A 17,775-nucleotide genomic window follows, 5' to 3' on the forward strand; every position below is an offset into this window, starting at 1 on the left:
TATTTAGATCAACTTGAAGTGATAGTGAGTCTTCTGCTGTGTTAATTTCCCTACCGATTTTTGTATCATTGGCAAATTTGTAAATGTTCCTACTCAAACCTGAATCTAAATCATTTATATATATTATAAACAACAGAGGTTCCAGGACAGAGCCTTGAGGCACTCCACTTACAACATTTTCCCACTCTGACATAACCCTATTTATACTAACTCTCTGTTTCCTTTTGTATAGCCATGCTCTAATCCATCTTAACATAGCACCCCTAATACCACGAGCCTCTATCTTTTTAATCAGTCTTTCATGTGGCACTGTAACAAAAGCTTTGTTAAAGTCAAGGTACACAACGTCGCAAACCTTACCTCTATCAACTGCCTCAACTATGCTGGAATCAAAAAGGTAGCAAATTTGTTAAACATGAACAAACAAATCCCCAGTGCCCCAAACAAATTTTTGATAGAGTGCCACATCAATTCCCATATAAATTCATAAGAACGTGTCCAGCGTAGGATGACAAATTTAATCCCTCATATTAGAAACCTGTCACATAAAGAAAGATTGACAAAGCTTAAATTACATTCTCTAGAAAAATGAAGAATTAAGGGTGATATGACAGAGGTGTACAAGTGGATGGATGGGCATAACAAAGGTGATATTAACGAAACATTTCACGCAACAATGGGTATAAATTACATAAGTTTAGATTTGTGAAAGACCTGGATAAATACTGGTTCGGTAACAGGGTTGTTGATTTGTGGATCCTATACCGCGTTACGTGGTGGTAGGGTTCCTTGATTTTTTAAAATGTGAGTTTGGGCATGTAAATGAGTAGCATTGAGTCGTTAAAAAAAGGTGCTTCCTCGTATGGGCCAATAGACCTTCTGCAGTTACTTTTCTTCTTATGTTCTTAAATTACATACTCTAGAGAGGCAAATAAATAGGGGTGATATGACAGCTGTGTATAAGTGGATAAATGTGCATAACAAAGGGGATATTAATAGAGTATTAAAAGTATCAACACAACACAGAGCAAGAAACAATGGGTATAAATTAAATAAGTTTAGATTTAGGAAAGACCAGAGTATATACTGGATCGGTAACAGGGTTGGTGATATAAGAACATAAGAACAAAGGCAAATGCAGAAGGCCTATTGGCCCATACGAGGCAGCTCCTATCTATAACCACCCAATCCCACTTATATACATGTCCAACCCGCCAATCACTGATATGTGGAACCAATTACTGCGCAACGTAATAGAAGTAGGATTCCTTGATTGTTTAGAGCGTAGGTTAGACATATATATAGACAGTTTTGGTCACGGTACTATAGAATGAATATAAATTAACTAGAACGTGTCCAGTGTAGGATAACAAAGATAATCCCTCAAATTAGAAACCTGTTATATGAAGAAAGATTGACAAAGCTTAAATTCCATTCTCTAGAAAGACAAAGAATTAGGAATGACATGATAGAGGTGTACAAGTAGATGGATGGGCATAACAAAGGGGGATATTAATAGGGTATTAAAAAGAATCAACAAATGACACAATATGAAACAATGGGTATAAGTTGGATACGTTTAGATTGATGAAAGACTGGATAAATACTGGTTCGGTAGCAGGGTTGTTAATTTGTGGATCCTATTACCGCTAACGTGGTGGAGGGGGGTCCCTTGGTTGTTTCAAATGTGGGTTGAACATGTATATGAGAAAGATTGGGTGGTTTAAATAGGAGCTGCCTCATATAGGCTAGTGTTACAAATGGGAGTCTGTACTAGGGGATCTAGTATAACATGGATGTGGGGGCAGTAGTTAGCATTAAGAGTTATCAAATATGGGAGATCTAAAAGGCCCGGCCCCCAAGTAAAATATCTACAGTGAATATTAATTACCTACAAGATAAGGTCAGTCTAGAGGTTGATCATAGATCTCCTACACAGAAAGAATGGATACTCCTTTAACTAACATACTTATTTATTAACCCCTTAACAACCCCCCATATACATTCACACCAATAACAATAATAATAGTCTTCGTGGTGTAGTGGTAAGACACTCGCCTGGCGTTCCGCGAGCGCTATGTCATGGGTTCGTATCCTGGCCGGGGAGGATTTACTGGGCACAATTCCTTAACTGTAGCCTCTGTTTAACGCAACAGTAAAATGTGTACTTGGATGAAAAAACGATTCTTCGAGGCAGGGGATCGTATTCCAGGGACCTGCCTGAAACGCTACGCGTACTAGTGGCTGTACATGAATGTAACAACTCTTGTATATATCTCAAAAAAAAAAAATAAAAAAAATAATTACTTTACCACACTACCTTACGTTAAAAGCCTTGGTCCACATAGGCAGGATACAAGGTTTTACACTGAACACAAGCTAGGGTAAAGTACTACTGGTTAATTAAGAAACTGAAGCTTGATGCAGCTTAGGTAGTGAGACCACGTGGTATTCTACCACAACACAACCCTACACTTGGGGGTACCCAAACACTGGCAAATACTACCACAGGTCTACACAAATCGTTCACTTCCAGAGTAGGCACACTTACAAACCGATACTTAACTTAACTTAAGGTAAGGAAAATAAGTAAGAGGAAAGGTGCAGAGTAGCTCAGAAAAGTCTTGACCCCCACGAACGCCAGTCAGAGAAGAGAGAGCGTCTCCACTCTCCTCCCTCAGTTCAATCGCTGCCAGCAGACTATTCAACTAATCGTACAGCAGCCCTATCCCAAGTTTACTCAGGTTTACTTTACAAATGATTAGAAAGTATTTGTAAACATAGTTGGTGCCTATTTTATTATTTAATAATCAACCCCAAGCTCAGTCTTTAAATGCTCTTTGAGAAACAAGAATAGTCTTACGTCTGGCAGGGAAGATACAAACAAATGCATCTCGCCATGCAACCCCCTACTAAAAGGTAGTTTATTTTAGCTCAATTTGACTTCTGATTTCCAATTGAGGAACCCAGGGTCGTAACAGCTAGTTACCTTTGTTCTTATGTTCACGTCTTGCTCAAAGATCGGCCCACCCCTATGCCCAAGACTTTCCAATCTATTTGACCCAAACACTTTCTTAGGATATTAAAATTAGCTTTACGAAAATCTGGAACTTTAACAGAATTTTCTCATAGAGTTCTATTCCATTCTATGCTAAATCTGATTTCTTTGTGATCACTGTTCCGTAGTACGCTCCCAATTTTGATGTCAATAATCTGTGTATCCCTGTTAGTTAACACTAAATCTAAAATGTTATTTTCCCGTGTTGGTTCCTTAATGTGTTGCGTAAGAAAGCAATCGTCAATTATTTCTATAAAATCTTCTGCTTCCTTATTTCCTGTTCTATTAATCCAGTTTATTCCACTAAAATTAAAGTGACTTATGACACAAATACTTTTAGACCTAGATGCTCTAGTTGTTTCATCCCATAGATGCTTTGTTTCCATTCTGTCTAAATTTGGTGGCCTATATATAACTCCTATTATAAGAATATTTGCTTTTTCGTTTAATTCTATCCAAATAGTTTATGTGTGTAGCTCGACTTTTGATTCCCTTTTTGAGACTACATTTCAAATTGTCCTAAGCATATATTACTCCTCCCTCTCCTCGTCTAATATATCTATCTGTGTGAAATAGTTTAAATCCATTTATTTGATATTCAGCTAATAGTTTCCTATTTTCTACATTCATCCACGTTTCGGTAAGTGCAATAATATCAATTTTTTCTGTACAGACAAGAGAATTTAATTCGTTTATTTTGTTTCTTAGACTTCTACTGTTAGTGTAATATACCATAAGTGTATTGGTATTTTGAGGCCCTACTCTTTCCCTGATCATTTTGCCAATTTCTTTCACCCACAAACCCATATTTTTATTACCTTTTTCCTCTATATCAATTCCCATACCACTATCTGCTATTAGTTTAAACCCAAACAAACGCCTCCAACAACTGGCTCCAACGAGTTTGCAACAACTCTAGCCCTCGAGAGATGCACCCCCATCCCGAGCATACATTTCATTTCTTCCAAAGAAGTATTCCCAGTTATCTATGAAAGATATGGCATTTGATTTGCAATATCTTTCCAGCCGGCAATTGACACCAGTTGGCCTCGACAACCATTCATTTCCAACTCCCTTCCTTGGAATTATGCCACATATGATCGGGATTCCTCCCTTGCTCCTAACAATTTATTTTAGTTAAATGGGGGCCTAACCAGAAAAAGATATAGCTGAAGAACAACACCAGGTGTCTTGTTACTAAAGCCTCGATTATTAAATCCCAGTGTCCTATTTGCCTTATTACGAACATTCATGCATTGATCCTTTGGTTTAAATTCTTACTAATCATAACTCCCAGATACCTTTCGCAATCCGACTTCACAATCTCAACACCATCCGGCTCGTATCTTGTTAACTTGAAGTTATCTTGAGATGATTTCGGGGCTTTTAGTGTCCCGCGGCCCGGTCCTCGACCAGGCCTCCACCCCCAGGAAGCAGCCCGTAACAGCTAAGTAACACCCAGGTACCTATTTACTGCTAGGTAACAGGGGTATAGGGTGAAAGAAACTCTGCCCATTGTTTCTCGCTGGCGCCTGGGATCGAACCCAGGACCACAGGATCACAAGTCCAGCGTGCTGTCCGCTCGGCTCCCGGCCGGCCGAGAGCCGGGAAATTGTAACTCTATTATAATTACATAGCTTCAGAACTTTACATTTATCAGCATTAAATTGCATCTGCCAATCCTTTGACCATTTCAAAACCCTATTTAGATCAACTTGAAGTGATAGTGAGTCTTCTGCTGTGCTAATTTCCCTACCGATTTTTGTATCATTGGCAAATTTGTAAATGTTCCTACTCAAACCTGAATCTAAATCATTTATATATATTATAAACAACAGAGGTTCCAGGACAGAGCCTTGAGGCACTCCACTTACAACATTTTCCCACTCTGACATAACCCTATTTATACTAACTCTCTGTTTCCTTTTGTATAGCCATGCTCTAATCCATCTTAACATAGCACCCCTAATACCACGAGCCTCTATCTTTTTAATCAGTCTTTCATGTGGCACTGTAACAAAAGCTTTGTTAAAGTCAAGGTACACAACGTCGCAAACCTTACCTCTATCAACTGCCTCAACTATGCTGGAATCAAAAAGGTAGCAAATTTGTTAAACATGAACAAACAAATCCCCAGTGCCCCAAACAAATTTTTGATAGAGTGCCACATCAATTCCCATATAAATTCATAAGAACGTGTCCAGCGTAGGATGACAAATTTAATCCCTCATATTAGAAACCTGTCACATAAAGAAAGATTGACAAAGCTTAAATTACATTCTCTAGAAAAATGAAGAATTAAGGGTGATATGACAGAGGTGTACAAGTGGATGGATGGGCATAACAAAGGTGATATTAACGAAACATTTCACGCAACAATGGGTATAAATTACATAAGTTTAGATTTGTGAAAGACCTGGATAAATACTGGTTCGGTAACAGGGTTGTTGATTTGTGGATCCTATACCGCGTTACGTGGTGGTAGGGTTCCTTGATTTTTTAAAATGTGAGTTTGGGCATGTAAATGAGTAGCATTGAGTCGTTAAAAAAAGGTGCTTCCTCGTATGGGCCAATAGACCTTCTGCAGTTACTTTTCTTCTCATGTTCTTAAATTACATACTCTAGAGAGGCAAATAATTAGGGGTGATATGACAGCTGTGTATAAGTGGATAAATGTGCATAACAAAGGGGATATTAATAGAGTATTAAAAGTATCAACACAACACAGAGCAAGAAACAATGGGTATAAATTAAATAAGTTTAGATTTAGGAAAGACCAGAGTATATACTGGATCGGTAACAGGGTTGGTGATATAAGAACATAAGAACAAAGGCAAATGCAGAAGGCCTATTGGCCCATACGAGGCAGCTCCTATCTATAACCACCCAATCCCACTTATATACATGTCCAACCCGCCAATCACTGATATGTGGAACCAATTACTGCGCAACGTAATAGAAGTAGGATTCCTTGATTGTTTAGAGCGTAGGTTAGACATATATATGAATAAGATTGGGTGGTTGTAAATAGGAGCTGCTAATAGACGTTCTGCAGTTACCTTAATTCTTATGTTCTTCCCACCCTCACTAATTTAATCTCACCTCACTTTCTCCTCCCAGGGTTATATAGCCTCGACTTGGAATAACTGAGTCTTATTCGGGCAATCCCAGTCATAGGGAATCATCTATTAATCTAGTAGCTCAGACATTTTTTTCGGAAGAGTATTTATCTTCGTTTAAGAATGACGGCCAACGAAAATACCACCTCTAATCTCCTGCCATTCCTCGCAGCTGTGTCGAAGATCGATCCCATTAAAATCTCTGTAGTTCATCTTTTGGAAACTATAGAGAAAGACGTGCACGATCTTCATATTAATGAAGAGCAAACAGATACTTCCGCCAACAAAGCAGATCTTGGAATTTTTTGGGCACTAACATTGTCCTCATGCATGGGATCGAAGTCGGTTAAGATGACGGGTCGTTGGGAAAACGTCCTGTGGATAATCATCGAGCTTGTTTCTCACTGGCGGCCTGAAAACAACAAGGATTTAGGATATTTAGTTAATGATTTATTGAAACCATGGGTTCTCAAAATGTTCACTGATCAAAAATTGTGTCCCAACCCATACCTGCGTCTGGAAATGCTTCGATTCATTTGCATGTATCCAGATACGTTCTTGCTGGACGCCTACTCCGGAATGCAAGTTGTTGAGGGATTGATCGTCAATAGCCTGTACATGGAGCTGCAACACCTGGAGCAAGATGACTTAGAGATGAACCTTGCTTATCCTTACATCAAGGTATTGGAGAAACTTAATGAATATGGTCATACACGTGCACTTGCAGCTGCAGCCGTGCAACAGGTGACCTGTCTGAAGATTGGACCAGAAGCATCATTTTTCAACCACATTGTGCAGCTGTGTGGACAACACGCAGAAGCATCGCGAGTGAATTACCTCAGCAATTTAGATGTTGTTGAAACTATTTCGTCGTTCTCGGACATTATTTCCTTATTTGAGCAGCTGGTGGTTACACAATGACTGCTTATGAAGTTCCCGGCTTGGCTGAGGCCGCTGCAGCTTCCCTTGTTGCTATTACTTCTTCTTTAGTTGCAACGACACCGACGTTACGACATAAAGCTGGGAGCAGCCTCTTTCGCTCTTCACTCATTTGGATGACGTTTACGAATTACAGACAACTCGTCTATTTTTCAAGTTTTGTGTCTTAACCACGCTCAGCTCCTGTCTTCCCTTAACAAGCAGGTAGCAAAGTGGGGATTCTGCTTCGACTACTTTCCAGAACCTCATGAGGAGTCAAGCGAGGACTGCCCGGAGAAGTTCATCGACAGCTTGACACAGGCAGTGATGAAGGCGCCGGTGTTGTTGCATTCCTCCAAGAAGGTGGTGGATGAATCAACGCTGATCCACCTGCTGCTGGTGTCCCCCACCGACCCATTCACGCGGTTCCCTCTGGACAACGGCTCATACAGTCGCCTACCCGAGTTACAGGCTGAAATTTTTGCATGGAGAAACTATTCACTAGAAAATATCGTTATCTATAGTGACGTAAACATAAACAGCGATGAGATTAACAGAGAGATCGATAGCAGAAGCGCTGGGAACGTTGATAGTAGTACAGACTACATGAACAGCATTGATGTTAAAAGTTGCGACTGTGAACTGCAGAAATTGCTTTTGCACTTTTACAGTGTCTAATAATTGACGCACTAATATATATATATATATATATATATATATATATATATATATATATATATATATATATATATATATATATATGAATTGTTAATCACAATGTTATTGATTTAATTATGTGGAAGTTTTTAAATTAATAAAATTACAAAATAAGATTTGTTGTCATTGCCACCAACAACAAAAAATGAATTTGCTAGAAAAATTAATAATTTGGTTTATTGAAGAGCTCTTATATGAGAACAATGAAGGTAAATATGTATTTATCTACACAATTGAGAGAATTGTTGTGTAGATGAGAACAATGAAGGGAAATATGTGTTTTTATCTACACAGTTGAGAGAATATTTGTGACTATTTGTCCATCCAAAGTTATGGGCTAGCCGCATACAAATATGCATGGGACCCATCTGTAGTACGAGATGATACCTCTATCAATTATAAACACCCTTATGCCTTTTTCATAACATCAGTGTGATATATGGCATAGGATTAACAGTAGTATAAGATGACTCGACTCAAGTTCTCAGTATTTTACTATTAAATTTTTTTGTCCGTAATTATGTCCCATGGACCTAGGCAGGGGTGTGTATTTAAAACCCATCCTCGTGTTTAGATATTACTTTTTGTAATTATGTGGACCATCGAACATACATAAACTTTATGTACAATTATATAGTAGAATTTGGTACTGTTGACTATGGAAAGCATTAATGCTGACCACATCACACACGAGAAATTGAAGAGACTACGACGTTTCAATCGTCCTTGGCATCAAGGGCCCCTTCTAACCGCTCCTCTAACCCTGTAGGAAAACCAAATATTTGTTTCACTGGTAGGTAAGGGTAGGAAGGCTAGTTCTGCTGCATACCTAGTTCCTTCCCTTTGCAGGCTGGGTCTCCTGTCTTAGACCTTCAGCCGGGATTGATGTTCCTTGTAAGTCTCCTTCGTCCAGAACCATAATCAGGTAATTTTCTGCTTCAGATGTGTTGCTAAGCCTGGGGAAAAAAATCGAGGGGGATCCATCTCTTATCGTCTTGTTTTGGAGTCGGAGGTTCGGGGAGTTGAGCTCGGGTTTGTGTTGTCAGCTTAGTCTGGATTTGCGTATATCCGGATAACCTCTGAACTACTCCCAGAGATCCTGTAGCTGCGGCTGCAATGTTTCATCTGTGCTGTTTATTCTCTTTAGGCGGAGGCCAGGAGAGTAAGGCAGGGAAGTCTTCAGAGCGGCAGAGTGGCTTCAATCAAACTTCGTATAGGTGTGGAAATTAGTGGGTTTGTAGTACGCCTTCATGTGGAGGCGCATTGAATCAAACTTCAAATAGGTATGGAGATTTGTGGGGTTTGTAGTTCGCCTTAGTTTAGAGTCGCCAACTCATGTTGCCAATGAACACTGTTATATCCAGGAAATTTATTGTTGAACTGTTATACTCTAATGTAAATTTCAAGTTGTCGTGGGCCGTGTTTGCCCAGACAAAGCAAGTGTGAAGATGTTGCTCGCCAGTGGTCATGACGTCAACAATGTTGTCAATATATCAGTAATATATGAGCGGTCTTTATAGACAATTGCTAATTCAAAGGCCACATGCACAAACATCTCAGCGATCGCCACGCTGCTGGAAGTCTCAGTGGAGTGGGTTCGTCCTTCGATCTGAAGAAGGGAGTCTCAGCATATGGAGAAAAGCACCTACTGTAGCACCCCCAATACCATGAGCCTCTATCTTTTTAATCATTCTTTCATGAGACATTATTAAAAATCTTTCCCAAAGTACAGGGACACAACTTCACAAACCTTACCACTATCAACTGCCTCAATTATGCTGGAATAAAATAATAGCAAATTTGTTCAACGTGAACTGCCAATTGTAAACCCATGTTGTGAATCATTTATGTTTTTGAAGGTGAAGGCGGATGGTATTTGCAATTATTGATTCAAGCAACTTTCTATCAATAGACGTGAAGCTAATTGGCCGATAGTTTGACATAAGAGATGTATCTCCTCTCTTGAAAATTGGAACCACATTAGCAACTTTCCACAACACTGGTGTAATGTAAGAAAACTCACTGACCGGCAGTTTCGTTTTTTTTCCATGCCGGTCAGCGAGTCGTGATTTTTTCCGTGAAACGGTGACTGCCGGTCAGTGAGTCGTGATTTTATTTCTTGGATTTTAACGGACAGTTTTTGTCCTCTGGCACTTCGCTCAAGGGCATTAAACTGCATGCTTCCGTCGCACCAAAATTTCGTTTCCTCGGTGACCCTGCACAGACATTGCTAATAGTCACTGACGTTATCTACTCACAATCTTCATTGTATTAGACCGTTTTCTGATATAGTTTAGTTATTCCCATTTTCAATATTTATGTCAAGGGAATAAAGAAGCCGCCTTCCGTCAAGGCCTAATACATAAGGACGTAATTCAAAATCTTTCCATAATAAGCCCGTTTTCAGTAATGGCATATTCAACCTATTTTCTTATTGTTTCCCCATTTTCAAAAGTAAATATTTTCTAGTCAAAACCTCATATTAACTTATATTCAAATATAAGAAAAAATTCGCAGGTCTTTGTAGAGAACCATATAGATGCACCCCATGCCGGGCATACATGTCATTTCTTCCATAGAGGTGTTCCCAGATACCTATGAATGATATTGCATTTGATTTGCCATATTTGTTCAGTCGGCAAGTGCCCTCGACAATCGTTCACTTCCAACTCCCTTTTCTTGGAAGAATGCCACATATGACCGGGATTCCTCCCTAGCTAAAAGAATTGGCAGCAGCAACAACCCCATCCAAGATAGATGCACCCCATCTCCAGCATACATGTCATTTCGTCAATAGAAGTGTTCCCAGTTATCTATGAATGATATTGCATTTGATTTGCAATATTTGTCAGCTCTTCAGTTCAATCTTGCTAGGGTTAGGATCCATTTAGATTATGAAGCTCAGTTTTGGTCACGGTACTATAGAATGAATATAAATTAACTAGAACGTGTCCAGTGTAGGATGACAAAGATAATCCCTCAAATTAGAAACCTGTCATATGAAGAAAGATTGACAAAGCTTAAATTCCATTCTCTAGAAAGACAAAGAATTAGGAATGACATGATAGAGGTGTACAAGTAGATGGATGGGCATAACAAAGGGGGATATTAATAGGGTATTAAAAAGAATCAACAAATGACACAATATGAAACAATGGGTATAAGTTGGATACGTTTAGATTGATGAAAGACTGGGTAAATACTGGTTCGGTAGCAGGGTTGTTAATTTGTGGATCCTATTACCGCTAACGTGGTGGAGGGGGGTCCCTTGGTTGTTTCAAATGTGGGTTGAACATGTATATGAGAAAGATTGGGTGGTTTAAATAGGAGCTGCCTCATATGGGTTAGTGTTACAAATGGGAGTCTGTACTAGGGGGATCTAGTATAACATGGATGTGGGGGCAGTAGTTAGCATTAAGAGTTATCAAATATGGGAGATCTAAAAGGCCCGGCCCCCAAGTAAAATATCTACAGTGAATATTAATTACCTACATGATAAGGTCAGTCTAGAGGTTGATCATAGATCTCCTACACAGAAAGAATGGATACTCCTTTAACTAACATACTTATTTATTAACCCCTTAACAACCCCCCATATACATTCACACCAATAACAATAATAATAGTCTCCGTGGTGTAGTGGTAAGACACTCGCCTGGCGTTCCGCGAGCGCTATGTCATGGGTTCGTATCCTGGCCGGGGAGGATTTACTGGGCACAATTCCTTAACTGTAGCCTCTGTTTAACGCAACAGTAAAATGTGTACTTGGATGAAAAAACGATTCTTCGCGGCAGGGGATCGTATTCCAGGGACCTGCCCGAAACGCTACACGTACTAGTGGCTGTACATGAATGTAACAACTCTTGTATATATCTCAAAAAAAAAATAAAAAAATAATTACTTTACCACACTACCTTACGTTAAAAGCCTTGGTCCACATAGGCAGGATACAAGGTTTTACACTGAACACAAGCTAGGGTAAAGTACTACTGGTTAATTAAGAAACTGAAGCTTGATGCAGCTTAGGTAGTGAGACCACGTGGTATTCTACCACAACACAACCCTACACTTGGGGGTACCCAAACACTGGCAAATACTACCACAGGTCTACACAAATCGTTCACTTCCAGAGTAGGCACACTTACAAACCGATACTTAACTTAACTTAAGGTAAGGAAAATAAGTAAGAGGAAAGGTGCAGAGCAGCCCAGAAAAGTCTTGACCCCCACGAACGCCAGTCAGAGAAGAGAGAGCGTCTCCACCCTCCTCCCTCAGTTCACTCGCTGCCAGCAGACTATTCAACTAATCGTACAGCAGCCCTATCCCAAGTTTACTCAGGTTTACTTTACAAATGATTAGAAAGTATTTGTAAACATAGTTGGTGCCTATTTTATTATTTAATAATCAACCCCAAGCTCAGTCTTTAAATGCTCTTTGAGAAACAAGAATAGTCTTACGTCTGGCAGGGAAGATACAAACAAATGCACCTCGCCATGCAACCCCCTACTAAAAGGTAGTTTATTTTAGCTCAATTTGACTTCTGGTTTCCAATTGAGGAACCCAGAGTCGTAACAGCTAGTTACCTTTGTTCTTATGTTCACGTCTTGCTCAAAGATCGGCCCACCCCTATGCCCAAGACTTTCCAATCTATTTGACCCAAACACTTTCTTAGGATATTAAAATTAGCTTTACGAAAATCTGGAACTTTAACAGAATTTTCTCGTAGAGTTCTATTCCATTCTATGCTAAATCTGATTTCTTTGTGATCACTGTTCCGTAGTACGCTCCCAATTTCGATGTCAATAATCTGTGTATCCCTGTTAGTTAACACTAAATCTAAAATGTTATTTTCCCGTGTTGGTTCCTTAATGTGTTGCGTAAGAAAGCAATCGTCAATTATTTCTATAAAATCTTCTGCTTCCTTATTTCCTGTTCTATTAATCCAGTTTATTCCACTAAAATTAAAGTGACTTATGACACAAATACTTTTAGACCTAGATGCTCTAGTTGTTTCATCCCATAGATGCTTTGTTTCCATTCTGTCTAAATTTGGTGGCCTATATATAACTCCTATTATAAGAATATTTGCTTTTTCGTTTAATTCTATCCAAATAGTTTCTGTGTGTAGCTCGACTTTTGATTCCCTTTTTGAGACTACATTTCAAATTGTCCTAAGCATATATTGCTCCTCCCCCTCCTCGTCTAATATATCTATCTGTGTGAAATAGTTTAAATCCATTTATTTGATATTCAGCTAATAGTTCCCTATTTTCTACATTCATCCACGTTTCGGTAAGTGCAATAATATCAATTTTTTTCTGTACAGACAAGAGCATTTAATTCGTTTATTTTGTTTCTTAGACTTCTACTGTTAGTGTAATATACCGTAAGTGTATTGGTATTTTGAGGCCCTACTCTTTCCCTGATCATTTTGCCAATTTCTTTCTCCCACAAACCCATATTTTTATTACCTTTTTCCTCTATATCAATTCCCATACCACTATCTGCTATTAGTTTAAACCCAAACAAACGCCTCCAACAACTGGCTCCAACGAATTTGCAACAACTCTAGCCCTCGAGAGATGCACCCCCATCCCGAGCTTCGAAAGAAGTATTCCCAGTTATCTATGAAAGATATGGCACTTGATTTGCAATATCTTTCCAGCCGGCAATTGACACCAGTTGGCCTCGACAACCATTCATTTCCAACTCCCTTCCTTGGAATTATGCCACATATGATCGAGATTCCTCCCTTGCTCCTAACAATTTATTTTAGTTAAATGGGGGCCTAACCAGAAAAAGATATAGCTGAAGAACAACACCAGGTGTCTTGTTACTAAAGCTTCGATTATTAAATCCCAGTGTCCTATTTGCCTTATTACGAACATTCATGCATTGATCCTTTGGTTTAAATTCTTACTAATCATAACTCCCAGATACCTTTCGCAATCCGACTTCACAATCTCAACACCATCCGGCTCGTATCTTGTTAACTTGAAGTTATCTTGAGATGATTTCGGGGCTTTTAGTGTCCACGCGGCCCGGTCCTCGACCAGGCCTCCACCCCCAGGAAGCAGCCCGTGACAGCTAACTAACTCCCAGGTACCTATTTACTGCTAGGTAACAGGGGTATAGGGTGAAAGAAACTCTGCCCATTGTTTCTCGCTGGCGCCTGGGATCGAACCCAGGACCACAGGATCACAAGTCCAGCGTGCTGTCCGCTCGGCTCCCGTCCGGCCGAGAGCCGGGAAATTGTAACTCTATTATAATTACATAGCTTCAGAACTTTACATTTATCAGCATTAAATTGCATCTGCCAATCCTTTGACCATTTCAAAACCCTATTTAGATCAACTTGAAGTGATAGTGAGTCTTCTGCTGTGTTAATTTCCCTACCGATTTTTGTATCATTGGCAAATTTGCAAATGTTCCTACTCAAACCTGAATCTAAATCATTTATATATATTATAAACAACAGAGGTTCCAGGACAGAGCCTTGTGGCACTCCACTTACAACATTTTCCCACTCTGACATAACCCTATTTATACTAACTCTCTGTTTCCTTTTGTATAGCCATGCTCTAATCCATCTTAATATAGCACCCCTAATACCACGAGCCTCTATCTTTTTAATCAGTCTTTCATGTGGCACTGTAACAAAAGCTTTGTTAAAGTCAAGGTACACAACGTCGCAAACCTTACCTCTATCAACTGCCTCAACTATGCTGGAATAAAAAGGTAGCAAATTTGTTAAACATGAACAAACAAATCCCCAGTGCCCCAAACAAATTTTTGATAGAGTGCCACATCAATTCCCATATAAATTCATAAGAACGTGTCCAGCGTAGGATGACAAATTTAATCCCTCATATTAGAAACCTGTCACATAAAGAAAGATTGACAAAGCTTAAATTACATTCTGTAGAAAAATAAAGAATTAAGGGTGACATGCCAGAGGTGTACAAGTGGATGGATGGGCATAACAAAGGGGATATTAACGAAACATTTCACGCAACAATGGGTATAAATTACATAAGTTTAGATTTATGAAAGACCTGGATAAATACTGGTTCGGTAACAGGGTTGTTGATTTGTGGATCCTATACCGCGTTACGTGGTGGTAGGGTTCCTTGATTTTTTAAAATGTGAGTTTGGACATGTAAATGAGTAGCATTGAGTCGTTAAAAAAAGGTGCTTTCTCGTATGGGCCAATAGACCTTCTGCAGTTCCTTTTCTTCTTATGTTCTTAAATTACATACTCTAGAGAGGCAAATAAGTAGGGGTGATATGACAGCTGTGTATAAGTGGATAAATGTGCATAACAAAGGGGATATTAATAGAGTATTAAAAGTATCAACACAACACAGAGCAAGAAACAATGGGTATAAATTAAATAAGTTTAGATTTAGGAAAGACCAGAGTATATACTGGATCGGTAACAGGGTTGGTGATATAAGAACATAAGAACAAAGGCAAATGCAGAAGGCCTATTGGCCCATACGAGGCAGCTCCTATCTATAACCACCCAATCCCACTTATATACATGTCCAACCCGCCAATCACTGATATGTGGAACCAATTACTGCGCAACGTAATAGAAGTAGGATTCCTTGATTGTTTAGAGCGTAGGTTAGACATATATATGAATAAGATTGGTTGGTTGTAAATAGGAGCTGCTAATAGACGTTCTGCAGTTACCTTAATTCTTATGTTCTTCTCACCCTCACTAATTTAATCTCACCTCACTTTCTCCTCCCAGGGTTATATAGCCTCGACTTGGAATAACTGAGTCTTATTCGGGCAATCCCAGTCATAGGGAATCATCTATTAATCTAGTAGCTCAGACATTTTTTTCGGAAGAGTATTTATCTTCGTTTAAGAATGACGGCCAACGAAAATACCACCTCTAATCTCCTGCCATTCCTCGCAGCTGTGTCGAAGATCGATCCCATTAAAATCTCTGTAGTTCATCTTTTGGAAACATAGAGAAAGACGTGCACGATCTTCATATTAATGAAGAGCAAACAGATACTTCCGCCAACAAAGCAGATCTTGGAATTTTTTGGGCACTAACATTGTCCTCATGCATGGGATCGAAGTCGGTTAAGATGACGGGTCGTTGGGAAAACGTCCTGTGGATAATCATCGAGCTTGTTGACCAGACCACACACTAGAAATTGAAGGGACGACGACGTTTCGGTCCGTCCTGGACCATTCTCAAGTCGATTGTGATGAGGACAGGTAGGGACAGGCATTAAATAGGCAAGAGAGAGCTGAGGAGGAAAGTCAGGTGTAGAGGATAGTAGTAATGAGAACTGCAGCAGGCCTATTGGCCCATACGAGGCAGCTCCTATTATAACCACCGAATAGGAAAAAGAAGAGGATAGCAAGGGAGCGTAGAAGACAATGAACAGAAAAAGGGAGAAGAGAGAAAGAAAGGGAAAGAGAAAGAAAGAAATGGAAGGGGGAAAGCTTATGTTAAGTCACGTTTGTTATAAAGATTAGAGCATTTGAGTATATACTGTGAAAGGGAAGAGTCCACAGCAACAAAGCCAGGACTCAAGTTCATGTTGGGTACATTGTTAATAAGAGCCGATTCTACAAGACGGCGTCTGTGTAGAGTAGAGGCAGGAAAGATTATTTTGGAGGATGACCAATCAATGGGATGATTAGAATCCCTCACATGGCAGAAGAGAGCATTGTTAGTGTCTGCAGACATAACACTTCTCTTGTGTTCTTTAAGTCTGTCATTCAGTGTACGGCCAGTTTCGCCAAAGTATTGGAGAGGACAAGATGAACAGGAAATAGAATAGACACCAGCAGCATTAGAAGCAGGAGGAGCAGTGTGAACTAGATTGCTACGAAGTGTGTTAGTTTGTCGAAAGGCGAGTTTAATGTCAAGAGGACGAAAGTTATTGGTAAAAGTTTTGAGTTCAGATATGAAGGGAAGGCATAGTACAGTGCTACTAGTGTTGGAAGCAGGTTTAGGATGAAAGAAATTTCGTTTAGCTTGAGAGTGGGCACAGTTGATGAAATGCAAAGGATAATCAAGGCGAGAGAATGATTTGTAGATAAAGGCAATTTCAGAATCAAGAAACTGAGGGTCGCTGATGCGTAGAGCGCGGAGGAAGAGAGAAACGAGGACACTTTTCTTAACAGAAAGAGGATGGTAGGAAAAGAAGTGAATGTACGTGCCACTATGCATGGGTTTACGGTAGACAGAGAAAGAGAACCCAGACACAGAGCTGTGAACATGAACATCAAGAAAAGGAAGGAGGGAATTAGATTCCCACTCAACTTTGAAATGGATAGAAGGAGCCAGATTGTTAAGAGAGGCGAGGAAAGGCTGGAAAAGATTAAGGTCATGAGGCCATCAAGCAAAAATGTCATCAACATAGCGAAGCCAGAGAGAGGGACGAGTATCAATAGAAGGAAGAAGAACAGTTTCGAAGTATTCCATGTAGAAATTAGCAAGAACAGGGGAGAGAGGGGAACCCATAGCGACACCCAAAGTTTGAGTGTAATATTTACCGTTGAAAGAGAAAGAGTTAGATTCAACACAGAGTCTAATGAGATCGAGGAAAACGTCAGTGGGAAGTGGGAGAGGAAGGAGACCCTCTGACGCCTTCTGTCTGAGGAAAGAGAGAACGTCATCGAGCGGAACATTAGTGAACAGAGAGTCGACATCAAGACTAAGCATTTTACAAGAGGGTTGCAGGCGCAGTCTTTCTATGAAGTCCTGAGAGTGACGAAGGTGGGCAGGGGAAAAAGTGCCAAGGTAAGGTGTCAGGGTTTTAGCGAGCCAGGAGGCAAGAGGATAGCTGACAGAGCCCCGTGAAGAAATGATAGGACGAAGAGGAACACAAGGTTTATGAGTCTTAGGAAGACCATAGAAATAAGGAAGAGAAGGGCAGATGACACGGAAACGTTTAATGAGATCAAAGTCAGGAGGGCAAAGACTAG

The sequence above is a fragment of the Procambarus clarkii genome, chromosome 21, assembly GCF_040958095.1.
Source record: "Procambarus clarkii isolate CNS0578487 chromosome 21, FALCON_Pclarkii_2.0, whole genome shotgun sequence".
Classification (NCBI taxonomy): Eukaryota; Metazoa; Arthropoda; class Malacostraca; order Decapoda; family Cambaridae; genus Procambarus; species Procambarus clarkii.